This window comes from Chlorocebus sabaeus, unplaced genomic scaffold (assembly GCF_047675955.1).
Source record: "Chlorocebus sabaeus isolate Y175 unplaced genomic scaffold, mChlSab1.0.hap1 unalloc_scaffold_251, whole genome shotgun sequence".
Taxonomy (NCBI): domain Eukaryota; kingdom Metazoa; phylum Chordata; class Mammalia; order Primates; family Cercopithecidae; genus Chlorocebus; species Chlorocebus sabaeus.
The window spans coordinates 121,720-134,932 of NW_027327539.1; the positions used below are offsets into that span (position 1 = coordinate 121,720).

The 13,213-nt window shown below is 45.9% G+C and overlaps 1 pseudogene; it reads left to right on the plus strand.

Moving 5' to 3' along the window:
- Positions 1-7,529: 7,529 nt before the first annotated feature.
- Positions 7,530-12,335, plus strand: LOC140711176 (uncharacterized; annotated as a pseudogene).
- The last annotated feature ends 878 nt before the right edge of the window (positions 12,336-13,213 follow it).

The following is a 13,213-nucleotide window of genomic DNA, read 5'->3' on the forward strand; positions in this document are numbered from 1 at the left end:
GTGGCCAGGCTCCAGGATGTGGACTGTTTAATGTGGTTTCTGCAGTCCAGGTCACCGCCATGGGTGAAGCTCTTCCTTCCTTCTTTTCCACCCAAGTGGCCAAGGTCCTATGGCTGCTGCAGGGCCTCTTCCCTATGAGTCAGCCCAGCCATTCCCCTTCCCCCTTCTTCTTCTTGTTTTTTGAGACGGAGTCTCGCTCTGTCACCCAAGCTGGAGTGCAGTGGCATAATCTTAGCTCACTGCCACCTCTGCCTCCCGGGTTCAAGCAATTCTCCTGCCTCAGCCTCCCAAGTACCTGGGATTACAGGCACCCGCCAACACGCCCAGCTAATTTTTATATTTTTAGTAGAGACGGAATTTGAACTTCTTGGCCAGGCTGCTCTTGAACTCCCGACCTCAGGTGATCCACCTGCCTCAGCCTCCCAAAGTGCTGGGATTACAGGCATGAGGCACTGCGTCTGGCCAAGTCAGCCCAGCCATCCTGACATTTTGTTCTGGTAAAATTACTCTCTTCCACGTCTACCTTCCAAGTAGCTAAATCAGAGATCTGGCCCTTGGGGCAGGCTTGAAGAATCCCTGTTTTTGGTCCTCAAGAGGTCCTACCAGGGTCTGCGACAATTCCAAGACTTGTGTTCTTAAAGAGGAAAGAAACCTCACATACACGGCGCTCGCAGAGCTCAGGCGAGCCCGTATCGGAGGCAAGGCTTGGGAGGGCCCTAAGGTTTGGGTGTGCCGTCTATGATAACAGCTAAGAGATCTGAAGCCAGCTGTCTGGGTTCAAACCTCAATTCCAACACCACCGGCTGTGTGATGTTAGACAACGTCCCCAGCCTCTCTGTGGTACAGTTTCCTCACTGTAAAAGGACCACAATAATAGAGCTGCTCTAAAAATTAAGTGAATTGGTGCATATAACGTATTCAGAACAATGCTTGGCACATGGGGGAGTTCAATAGCCACGTACTGAACAGAGTAACTTAGCAATTAGTAAATATACTCATGCAGGCCAGGCGCGGTGGCTCATGCCTGTTATTCCAAAACTTTGCGAGGTTGAAGCAAGACGGTCACTTGAGCCCAGGATTTTGAGACTAGCATGGTCAACACAACAATATTCCATCTCTAAAACTGTGTGTAACATACAGGTCTATATACACTCAAATGTTCACAGTGTATTTATAGTATACAAAATAGCTGGAAAACAGACTTAACTATTCACAATGGTTACTTCTAGAGAAGGGAGAATGCAAATTTCAGCTTTTTACCCCACACATATATTCTTGTATCATCTGAAATATTTAAGCAAATTGTATGTATACATTTGCCCCGAAACACATAGCAGAATAATGTAGTTTTGACTCAAAATCTTCAAATCGTGATGGAATTGTCCTGTGAAAGTAAAGTTATAGAGATGAAAAGCCTCCCTCCAGCCTAAATGCTCGTTCATATGACCTATATTACACAAAACAATGCAGACACCCCAATCCTTTCCGCACTGTCATAAGAATTTTTCAGTGAACTGCATTCCCCTTTACAAACTAGATGATACTTAGAGTTACCAGGCAAGAACGTGGATCCAGTTCTGCTTTTTCAAAGCCCAATGTTCCTCCCATAATAGCAATGCATTCTTCAACCGGTCAACTGCCCCCAACACCTGAGCTCTCTGTTGTACACAACTCAGCGAGGCCTGGGAGAAAACAGGTGCAAATTTCACTTACTCAGTAACAACACATCCCACCTGATTCCTCTGCTGGGCTAGTTCTCAAGTCGTCTTTTTCTAAGCTTTCATTCGGCTCTACCACACATACCTAGGCTGGGTAAAACACTTTACCAAGTTTTTTTTTTCCGAGACGGAGTTTCACTCGGTCGCCCACGCTGGAGTGCAGTGACGCCATCTCGGCTCAGAAGCCAGCGCCCGGGTCCATGCAGTCCCCTCCGCGGCAGACGCGGGGAGCCGGGGAGCAGTGGGGACCGGCCCCCACCCGCAGGGCGACCGGGACCCCCGCGCAGGCCCACGCGGTATCGCAGTAGGCGCGAAGCCCCCGGTGCCACCCGACGCCGAGACAAAGCCCAGGCGCAAGGACCTCGCATCCTGACTTCGGACCCTGCGGAATCCAACTCGGAGCCGCCACGCCCGGGGCAGAGACCCCCGCCCGGTCCGGAGACCCCGTCGCCCGGTCTCACCTCAGGCCACCGGCTCACAGCGCCTGCTCCTCGCCGCGGCGCCTGGGCCGACTGGAGCGCAGCTGAGTAGCCTACAGAGCGGAGGCAGCCTCAACAATGGAGTCCCGGGGCGGGGCCGCCGCTGCCGCTTCAGCGCGTGTTCTCCGCTCACGATCCGGCTCGAGCAAGGAGCTGCAGCTGGCGCGGGGCTGCGGCCTGGACACACACCGTGCAGGTGCACAGGGCCCCGCCTGCCGCCCGCCGCCCCGCCCGCCGCCCCACTCCCAGCGGAGGCAGGCGCCCAGGGCCCGCCCCCCGGCCAATGGAGAGCGAGCTGCACGGAGAGGGCGGGGCCTGGGGGAACAAATGGAGGTTGGGCGGGAAGGCGCTGGGACTGGGCATACCGAGTCCCGCGGGAGGACTGGACCCAAGAGCTGACCGGATCCTTGCCTTCTAGAAGACCCAGCTCAGCGTCCACCTGCAGTCTGGTCTACAGGACGCGCTCATCTCAAGCCCAGAACTCAGGCTTTTAGGGCAGAGAGCGAGAGACAGGCTTGCTTTACAAAAAGTGAAACAGAGGTCCAAGGAATAGGATTGCCTGCTGCCGGAAGTCACATAGTCCCATTCACTCGTTCACCTTGCCATTCAGCAAACATTTGGAAGCACGTATGGTGGGCGTTAGGACTGAAGAAGGTCCGGGCGCTGTGGCTCGCGCCTGTAATCCCAGTACTTTGTGGGGCGGAGGCAGGTGGATCACTTGAGGCCAGGAGTTCGAAACCAGCCTGGCCAACAAGATGAAACCCCACCTCTGCTAAAAATACAAAAACTTAGCCGATCGTGGTGGCGCGTACCTGTGGTCCCGCTACTGGGAAAGCTGAGGCAGGAGAATCGTTTGAACCCGGGAGGTGGAGGTTGCAGTGAGCTTAGATCGTGCCGCTGCATGTGCTCCAGCCTGGGCCACAGAGTGAGACTCTGTCTCCAAAAAAAAAAAAAAAAAAAAAAAAAAAAATTAATAGATGGGAAGTAGAAGTGAACTTAGGCCTTCCCTGAAGGAGCTCGGCTAAGGAGTACCTGAAATGTCTCTGCATCTCTTTAAGGTCTGATAAAGGAACCAGGAGCGAGCACTAATCACTTCCCTTTCCTGCCTCAGAGTTTTCATGTGTTTGCTGTTCCCCAGCCGAAATGCCAAGTACCAATGGTATTTATTTATTTATAGAAATGGGATCTCCCTATGTTGCCCAGGGTGGTCTCAAACTCCTGGCCTCAAGCTATCCTCTCGTCTCAGCCTCCCAAAGTGTTGGGATTACAGGCATGAACCACTGTCCCCAGCCCTGATCGTCTTTAAAACCTCTTTCCTCATCTTATTTGAGATTCCTGCTTCATGTGCCCCCACACCGTTGGTTTTTCTGTACTTCCGTAGCTGCTCTGCCCAACTTGTATATGTCTGGGCTCAGGCCAAATGCCCTTCCATTTGCAGTGCGCACTGCCACAGGAAATCTCATGCCCTTCCGGGCTTCACAAACCATCCACATGCTCTGCTGCCAGCCAGAGACATCCATCCCAGTCAGATGCCCAGCCCTGACCTTTCCCAAAGCCCCAGCTGGACAGAGGGAAGCATCTCAAATTTTCCAAAACAGAGTGCTTTATTAGTGCCCTAACCTGCTCATCCACATTCTTGTGATTCTCTGTAAACAGCCCCTCCATCCACCCAGCTGCTCAGGTGAAAATCTCAAATCCTCCTCCAGTCCTTCCTCCCTGAACCTCTCATGCAGCCCTCTGCCTTCCTAGGACACTGAGCACCCCTCACTCCCAGCACCAGCTGGGGTGCTGTCTGAGTCGCTGCCACCCACTTGGCATGGAGTGTGACCTCTCGCCCAGTGTGGTGGCTTACGCGTATAGTCACAGAGCTTTGGGAGGCTGTGGCGGGCAGATCGGGTGAGGCCAGGAGACTGGGACCAGCCTGGTCAATACAGTGAAACTAAAATACAACAATTAGCCAGGCATGGTAATGCGTGCCCATCGTCCCAGCTCCCCTACCCAGGAGGCTGAGGCAGGAAAATTGCTAGAACCTGGGAGGCAGTGGTTGCAGTGAGCCAACATCACACCACTGCATTCCAGGCTGGGCAACAGAGTGAGACTCTGTTGTAAGCTAAAAAAAAAAAAAAAAAAAAAAAAAAAAAAAACAAACAAACAAACAAAAATACAAAAAACGAAGAAGAAGGAGAAGTGTGACATCTCTAAGGCAAGGCAGTGTCCCACTCTGATTCACTTCCATGTGCAAAGCAGGACCTTCACCCTGAAGGCACTCACTCAGGGATGCTGCTGGGATGGGTGGATGCACAGTTCAGGTCTTCATGGTGGCTGGGGCTAACCCCATCCCCATCGCTTATTCCCACAGACACCTGTACACTCATCACTCCCACGCTCACACCCACCACTGAAAGCCTGGCCCCTAATCTGATTTGCCTCACAAGCTCCCCAGATGAACAACACAGGCTTCCCTCCCTCTCCCCTGCTAGGGCCCCACCGTGTTCTGGGATATACTCAGGGATCAGGAGAACAAAACCTCAGGGAGTGAAAGGAAATTCCAGGATGCAGGCCTCTGCATCGCCCTCCATGCCCTCACCCCTGCCTGACACACCCTCACCCCTGTACCTGGCCAGCTCCTACCAACCCTTAAATTCTCACCAAGTTCAGTGGTGTCAGCCACACCCTAAAGTGACTGACTTCCCAATAACCTATGCCCTTGCATAGTCTTCCTGACCTTGGGTACGAGCAAACCGGTGACTGGCTTCTAACCCATAGAGCCTGGCAAAAGCAATGGGATGTCACTGTCACAGTGCATCACCTTCGCACACTAGAAAGGAAGGTTCCGCCTGCAGGCGCTCCAGGAAGGAGATGCTGTGCTGAGAAAGGACCTTTGGAGGGGCCCCGTAGGCAAGGAAGCAAAAAGCTGGGCCCTTGCCAAGCGGGTCTGAGGAAATGAATTCTGCCAGTAACCTCAGCGGGCCTGGAAATGGATTCTGCCCTGGTGGAGCATCAGATGAGGATGCAGCCCAGCTGCTTGGCGTGAGATCCCAAACACAGGATCCGCTAAAATATGCTCAACTACTAGCTTGCCAAAATTGGCTTAAAGGTGTGTGTTGTTTTAAGCTTCTCAGTTGTTAGTTTTTGCCTACGAAAGTGTTAAAATGTGAGACAATAACTTAGGTCCCCTCCCCATCACACACATTCTTCTTTCTGGCATTCATCATAATTCTACTTATTGATTGAAAATCTCCCTCTTGACTGGGTGCAGTGGCTCAGGAGTTCCAGACCAGCCGGGCCAACATGGTGAAACCCCATCTCTACTAAAAATACAAAAATTAGCTAGACGTGGTGGTGCAATCCTGTAATCCCAGCTACTCTGAAGGCTGAGGCAGGAGAATTGCTTGAATCCAGAAGGCAGAGGTTGCAGTGAGCCGAGATGACACCATTGCACTCCAGCCTGAGTGACAAGAACAAAACTCTGTCTCAAAAAAAAAAAAAAAAAAAAAAAAAAAATTGTCTCTTGCCACTAGCATGAAGGTCCCATGAGAAGAAAAGTGGAAACTCTTGCTCATAACAGTGTCCCAAATGCCCAGCACGGTGTAGTTCTAGGGCAGTGGGTCGATGGTGGAAGCTTCTGGTTGAAGGGCCCAGCTGGCCCTCCCAGCTGCCTTCTCCTTGGTGAGGTTCCGTTATAGAGAACAGAATAGTTTCTTGCCTTTCCAGAGTCCCTCTTAGTGGGGATCGGCCAAGTGACATTGTCTTGCCCCGGGAGACATAATTGGAAGTTGGCTGAAAGGTTTCTAGCCGTGGTGTGCTGGGGCGATTTGAACCAGGACATGAGAGCTGACCATCCATTGTTCAGGAATTCTGCAAGTTGATTGTTCAACACATTCAGTACTTAAAACTATCAAATAATATGAACTCGCAATTTAAAAATGCATTAGACCAGATGCAGTGGCCCACGTCTAACACATTGGAAGCCTGAGGCAGGAAGATCACTTGAGCCCAGGAGTTCAAGCCCAGCTTAGGCAAAAAAGGAAGACCCTGTCTCCACAAAAAATGATAAAATTAGCTAGGCATGGTGGTGTGTGCATCCAATCCTAGCCACTCAGGAGGCTGACGTGGGAGGATCCCTTGAGCCATCTGTTCAAGGCTCCAATGAGCTATGATAGTGCCACTGCACTCCAGCCTGGGTGACAGAGCCAGACCCTATCTCAGAAATAAACATATTTCATATATTAATAAATTTATAATAAACGTATATTTATATACACATTTATGTATTGTAATTATATATTTAGACATAAATACATATTTCTTGCTTTATTTATTTATTTATTTATTTTGAGACGGAGTTTAACCCTTGTCACCCAGGCTGGAGTGCAATGACGCAATCTAGGCTCACTGTAACCTCCACCTCTGGGGTTCAAGTGATTTTCCTGCCTCAGTCTCCTGAGTAGCTGGGATTACAGGCACGCACCACCACACCTGGCTAATTTTTGTATCTTTAGTAGAGATGGGGTTTCTCCATGTTCTCAGGCTAGTCTCAAACTCCTGACCTCAGGTGATCTGCCTATCTCGGCCTCCCAAATTGCTGGAACGACAGGTGTAAGCCACTGTGCTCAGTCTATATGATATATTTATATATTATAATTATGTATATTAATTTTATATAATTATATATAAATATAAAAACTTCCTTGCCTTCTCTTGTTTCTACCTACAGTCAGTCCCATGACTTCAAATACTGTCTACATGTAATAATTATAAATGTATATTATATATACACATATATATATATATTTTTGAGACGGAGTCTCGCCCTGTCGCCAGGCTGGAGTCCAATGGTGCAGTCTCAGATCACTGTAACCTCTGACTCCCGGGTTCAAGCGATTCTCCTGCCTCAGCCTCCCAAGTAGCTGGGCTTATAGGCACCCACTACCACGTCCAGCTAATTTTTGTATTTTTAGTAGAGACAGGGTTTTGCCATGTTGGCTAGGTTGGTTTTGAACTCTTGACCTTAATTGATCTCCCTCCTCGGCCTCCTAAAGTGCTGGGAATACAGGCGTGGGCCACCTTGGCCAAAATATTTTTCTGTTTCCAAGCATTTTACATGAGAGGAAAGTGGAGAATAAATCATCTGACACTCTACTGTAAAAGAAATATTTGTGCCTCCCTTCTTTTCATCTTTCCTAAGTGTACATATTACCAAAATGTCTTTAGGTTGAGGTCCCTCCGTGAAAACTTTACAGGGTGTTGTGTCCTCAGCCACCCTCCTGTCTTTCCCTAGTCCTGGAATTTTAAAACTGTCTGGGGATGACCCAGGATACCCACAGTGGCCATGTCTATTGGAGGGTCTAGTGACTATCAGCCCCGGGGTCATCTCATCGCCAAGGACAGCCTGAGGTAGGGGGTAGAGTCGCTCAGGGGAGCAGCTGGATGCTCTTGGCCTTAGAGGAATCTCTTGGTATAGTTTTCTCTAAAATGGTGACCCCTTAGGATTATTAAAATTTTAGGACATTAAAATGAATGGACAATTCAACGTAATGTCATTAAAGTTAGGTCATTAAAACTGTTCCTCCAGCCAGAGCTTTTATTCCTTGGAGACACAATGATGGTCTGCCAATGGGATACTGATATTGAGAGGAAAAGGTAGAAATGATTTCTGCTCTCTAGATTGTCTCAGACTTGTGAAGATAGAAAAACTGTCCCAAAGGACAAGGAAAACCCACCCCAGAGAGGATGTGCAAGAACCTGAACATTAAAATGCACTGAAGGCGCACAGGAGGACAAAGAGCAGTGCCAGTGCCTCCTGGGTGATCACTGAGCACTTTACTGAACAGGATGGGTGTCCCGAGGGACAGAATGGCCTGCCGTGACACTTACAAAGGTCTGTGTTGGAGTCAGCACTGCCTCTCCCTGAGTTTGTTACCTTGAAAAGGCTTGTCTGCTTATTTGTGTTCCAGTTTTTCATTGGCTGTAAGATACATTTTATCAGTACAGCTTGAAAGATAAACATACTATTTCCAAAGAGGCAAGGTAAAATGGTGTATTTTATTTGCTAAAAATTCATATTTATTTCTTCCCCAGAGTGAGTGTAGTAAGTTTTAAAGGTGTGTTCTTTTTAAGGGTAATTTCAAATGGAATTGTAGGACTTAGCTTTATCAACGTTACTGGTGAAATAAAAGTGTGATAGATAAATTGATGATTTACAAAGATTCACCAAAATGTCAGTTTCCTTCTTGTAGCATGGTGAAGAATTTATGACAGTGGACACATCTGTATCCTCTTATCTGGATATTCGAGGGTTTTGTTTTGTTTTGTTTTGTTTTGTTTTTGGAGACACTGTCTTGCTCTGTAGCCCGGCTGAAGTGCAGTGGCGCCATCTCTGCTTACTGCAACTGCCGCCTCCCGGGTTCAAGTGATTCTCCTATGTCAGCTTCCCGAGTAACTGGGATTATAGGCACCCACTACCACACCCAGCTAATTTTTGTATTTTTAGTAAACAGGGGGTTTTAGGCCTGATACAGTGGCTCAGGTCTGTAATCCCAGCCCTTTGGGAGACCAAGGTAGGCCGATCATGAGGTCAGGAGTTCCAGAGCAGCCTGACCAACATGGTGAAACCCTGTCTCTACAAAATATACAAAAAAATTAGCTGAGCCTGGTGGCAGGCACCTGTAATCCCAGCTACTTGGGAGGCTGAGGCAAAAGAATTGCTTGAATCCGGGAGGTGGAGGTTGCAGTGAGCCAAGATCTTGCCATTGCACGCCAGCCCAAGCGACAATGGGAGACTCCGTCGCAAAAAACCAAACAAACAAACAAACAAACAAACAACAGAAAGACAGGGTTTTGATAAGTTGGCCAGGCTGATCTCAACCTCCTGACCTCAGGTGATCGCCCTCCTCAGCCTCCCAAGCTGCTGGGATTACAGGCATGAGCCACCATGCCCTGCCCATTGTATTTTCTTTTTATTCCCTAAATTTTAATATGTTTGAGTTTGTCTGTTCCTTCATCACTTTTTTCTTACATAAAAGAAATTCTGCCTAATCCTTCATAAAAAAAATCTTCCTGTAACTTCTGAAAGTGTTCTGGTTTTATCTCTCATATTTGAATGTATAATAAGTTGATTATGGCTCACGGAATAGAGAAGAATGCAATGCATTTTCCCAAGTAGATGCCAGCCTGGTTTGCCTCATATTTTAAAGTGCATGTGATTTATTTTTCTATTCTACAGTGCCTACTCTATCATTCCTCAACTCTCCATATAAATGCTGGGTCATTAAGACTTTCTTTTCCCTTGGTCTGCTTGCTCATCTCTCTGCTAATACTGTGCTGTCCTGAATATTTTCGTCTGAAAATCTTAGAAGTATGTTAGACAAGCCATCACTCTTTTTTTAGATGACTAAAAATCATTAGACATTTGTCATTTTTACTACGTATGAAAAAGTACTTTTTCTTGCCTAAAAACAACCTGATTTGGGAATTTATGTGATTTCATAGGAATAGCATCTGGAAGTGATGACATTAATGTCATTTTAAAAAACGTGTGTCGTATTTCCTCTTATTCTTTTCTGCCTTCACATTGTGCAATAGAAATTTTTTAAATTGTTCTATTAGTATTGTCAAATATCAATTATTGGTTTTATTTACTACTCAATTAAATTTAATGAGCCTACTCTGTCTTGGTGTAATCACATGGAATGGGCTCAACTCCCCAGTTAACAAGTGACAGCACGTGTAAAATATTGTCTACCAGGGAAACTCATTGAACACTTAGTGTTCAGACAGTGTTTTGGTGTCTGGTTCCCTAAGCACCACTGCAGTGACACAAAATAATAGACGTTCAGCAGAAAAAGTTTTGGCAAATACATTGCATAAGCCATTTACATGCAGTGAGTCATTCTTATTAGGGTTGGTGGAATCCCTTTCAAAATGTAAGTTACTAATACAAAGATGGAACTTTGCGAGCAGACGTTTTTAAGAATAAGTAGTCTCAGGACTGATAATATTAACTCCCTTATGACAGATACTAGAATTGTACAAAGTGAAGTTAAAAGGTAACTCCTAACAGCACATCTTACTCCCTGGATTCTCTAATAAGATGGGTGTTTCTACTTTGCTGTTGCCTTTTTGAATAGTTCGATTCTAGCATTCGTACTGCTGTGTGGGAGGGAGTATGTGTGAACAGAGTAAGAGTTCTGACAATCAAGGCACAAAATAAATGCTTGGAAATTTTAGAATCATGTAAACAGCTTATGGATTGAGTACAGATTCCCAGTGCTGTCAGTCCCACCCATCCTTCTATCCACATGTGTAGAATGTTCTAGGACTCCATGGCTTTTGAGGATGTGGCTGTGAACTTTACCCAGGAGGAATGGGCTTTGCTAGATTCTTCTCAGAAGAATCTCTGCAGAGAAGTGATGCAGGAAACCTGCAGGAACCTGGTTTCTGTAGCTGAGAATGACAAAACATTTCACTTAATTACAGAAGTATTTCCCTATCATCAGTGCTATTTGTGATTTGGAATGGCGCAAGGGAATGATTTGGTGAAGAAATCAGGCATGGGCACTGTGTACAATGAACATTAAATCTAGTAATGTTTCTATAGTTTGTAATAATTCATGATAATTTTGTGGGTCTGTATTTTAGGAAACAAACGAAAAGACCAGAATATTGAAGATCACTTCGAAAAACCTTGGAAAGATATAAGATAATTTGCACGGAGAAGAGGAAATAAAGTCCTCTGAAGGAATCTTAGCTTGTCATGAACTTAAAAGCAAGCGATCAAAACAAATGAGAGTCACTTGAAATTTATTTCTTTTTAGAAAAATTTCACCCAAAATGCAATGTACTTCAGTGTAGCAGTCAGTGTTTGGAAAACAGTTTACTTGAAAATAGTACTACAAAACTGTGTGCATGAATGTTACTAATTTGGACATAGCCATGCAGGTGGTAGCTGTGTTTTCAGTAGTAACCCATTTACTTTCCAATAATTCAGTCATGGCAAAAAAAAAAAAAAAAAAAAAAAAAAAGCATTTTCCTTGGTATTGGTAGCAGTGTAAGTCCAACACCTATTAGTAAGTAGAAAGTTATTAAACCAAGCAATAATTATGTGCTTTACATTTTTTTTTACAGAAATCATATGATACAGAGACTGTGTGAAAACAAAGACGGTAGTCAGTATGGACAGTTGTCAGCCAAATTCCAATGCTTGATCTGAATGAGAACATTTCTGCTGGATTAAAACAATGTGAATGAAGTATTTGTGGAAAAGTCTTTGTACGTCATTCCCTCCTTAACAGGCACATCTTAGCTCACTCAGGATACAAACCATATGGAGAGAAGCAATATAAATGTGAACAGTGTGGGAAACTCTTCGTTTCTGTTCCAGGTGTTAGAAGACACAAGATAATGCACAGTGGAAATCTAATTATAAATGTACGATATGTGGGAAAGCTTTTTATTTTCTCAATTCATTTGAAAGACATCAGAGAACTCACACAGGAGAAAAACCCTATAAATGTAAACAATGTGGTAAAGCGTTCACTGTTTCCGGTTCTTGTCTAATACATGAACGAACTCACACTAGAGAGAAACCCTACGAATGTAAGGAATGTGGAAAAACATTCTGATTTTCTTGTTCTTTTAAGACGCGTGAAAGGACTCACACAGGAGAAAGACCCTATAAATGTACCAAATGTGATAAAGCCTTCAGCTGTTCCACTTCCCTTCGTGACCATGGAAGCATTCATACTGGAGAGAGACCTTATGAATGTAAACAATGTGGCAAAGCCTTTAGTCATTTGAGTTCCCTTTGTAACCATAGAAGCACTCATATGGGAGAGAAAGCCTATGAATGTAAACAATGTGACCAAGCCTTCAGTCGTCCCAGTTCCCTTCACCTCCACGGAAGAATTCATACTGGAGAAAAACCCTATGAATGTAAGAGATGCGGTAAAGCCTACATTCGTTCCAGTCATCTTACTCGCCATGAAAGAAGTCATGATATAGAGGCTGGGTGTAGTGACTCAGCCTATAATCCCAGCACTTTGGGAGGCCAAGGAGTGTGTATTGCTTGAGCCCAGGAGTTCATAACCAGCCCGGATTAAAACAGCGTGAAACAACCTGGGCATCAAGGTGAAACCCTGTCTCTAGAAAAAATAAAATAATGCCGGGCACGGTGGCTAACACCAGTTACTCGGGAGACTGAGGCAGGAGAATGGCGTGAACCTGGGAGGCAGAGCTTGCAGTGAGCCGAGATCGCACCAGTGCACACCAGCTTGGGCGACAGAGCAAGACTCCGTCTCAAAACAAATAAATAAAAATAATTAGCTGGGCATGGTGGCACATTTCAGTTGTCTTAGTTCTTTTTCAAGGACATAAAAAGCAATGGGGGGTTGGGGGAAAGCCCTGTGCATGCGGATCACGAGGTCAGGAGATCGAAACCATCCTGGCCAACATGGTGAAACCTCGTCTCTACTAAAAATACAAAAAGCAGCTGCGTGTGGTAGCATATGGTTGTAATCCCAGCTACTCAGGAGGCTGAGGCAGGAGAATCACTTGAACTCAGGAGGCGGAGGTTTCAGTGAGCCGAGACTGTGCCACTGCACTCCAGCCTGGCGACAGAGTGAGAATCCATCTCAAAATAAACAAACAAATAAATAAAGCCCCTTGAATGTAAGAAATGTGGTAAAACATTTACTCTTTCCCATTCCCTCATAAACATGAAAAGGCTCACACTGCAGAGGAACCTTAAGAATGTAGGAAATGTGGCCAAGCCTTCAGATTTTCCTGTTTTTGAAGATTTGGGAGGCCTCAGACTGGAGAAAAGCCTTTTGAATCTAAATTTGTGGTAAGGCCTTCAGTTGTGTTAGTTCCATATGAAGACATCAGCTCATTCCTGAGAAAAACCCTATGAATGTCCAGAATGTGGGAATGTTTCATTTCTCTCATACCCACTCAAGGACCTATGAAAATGCACACTGTAGCTGGCTGGACCTTGTAAATACAAGAACGTACACAGGA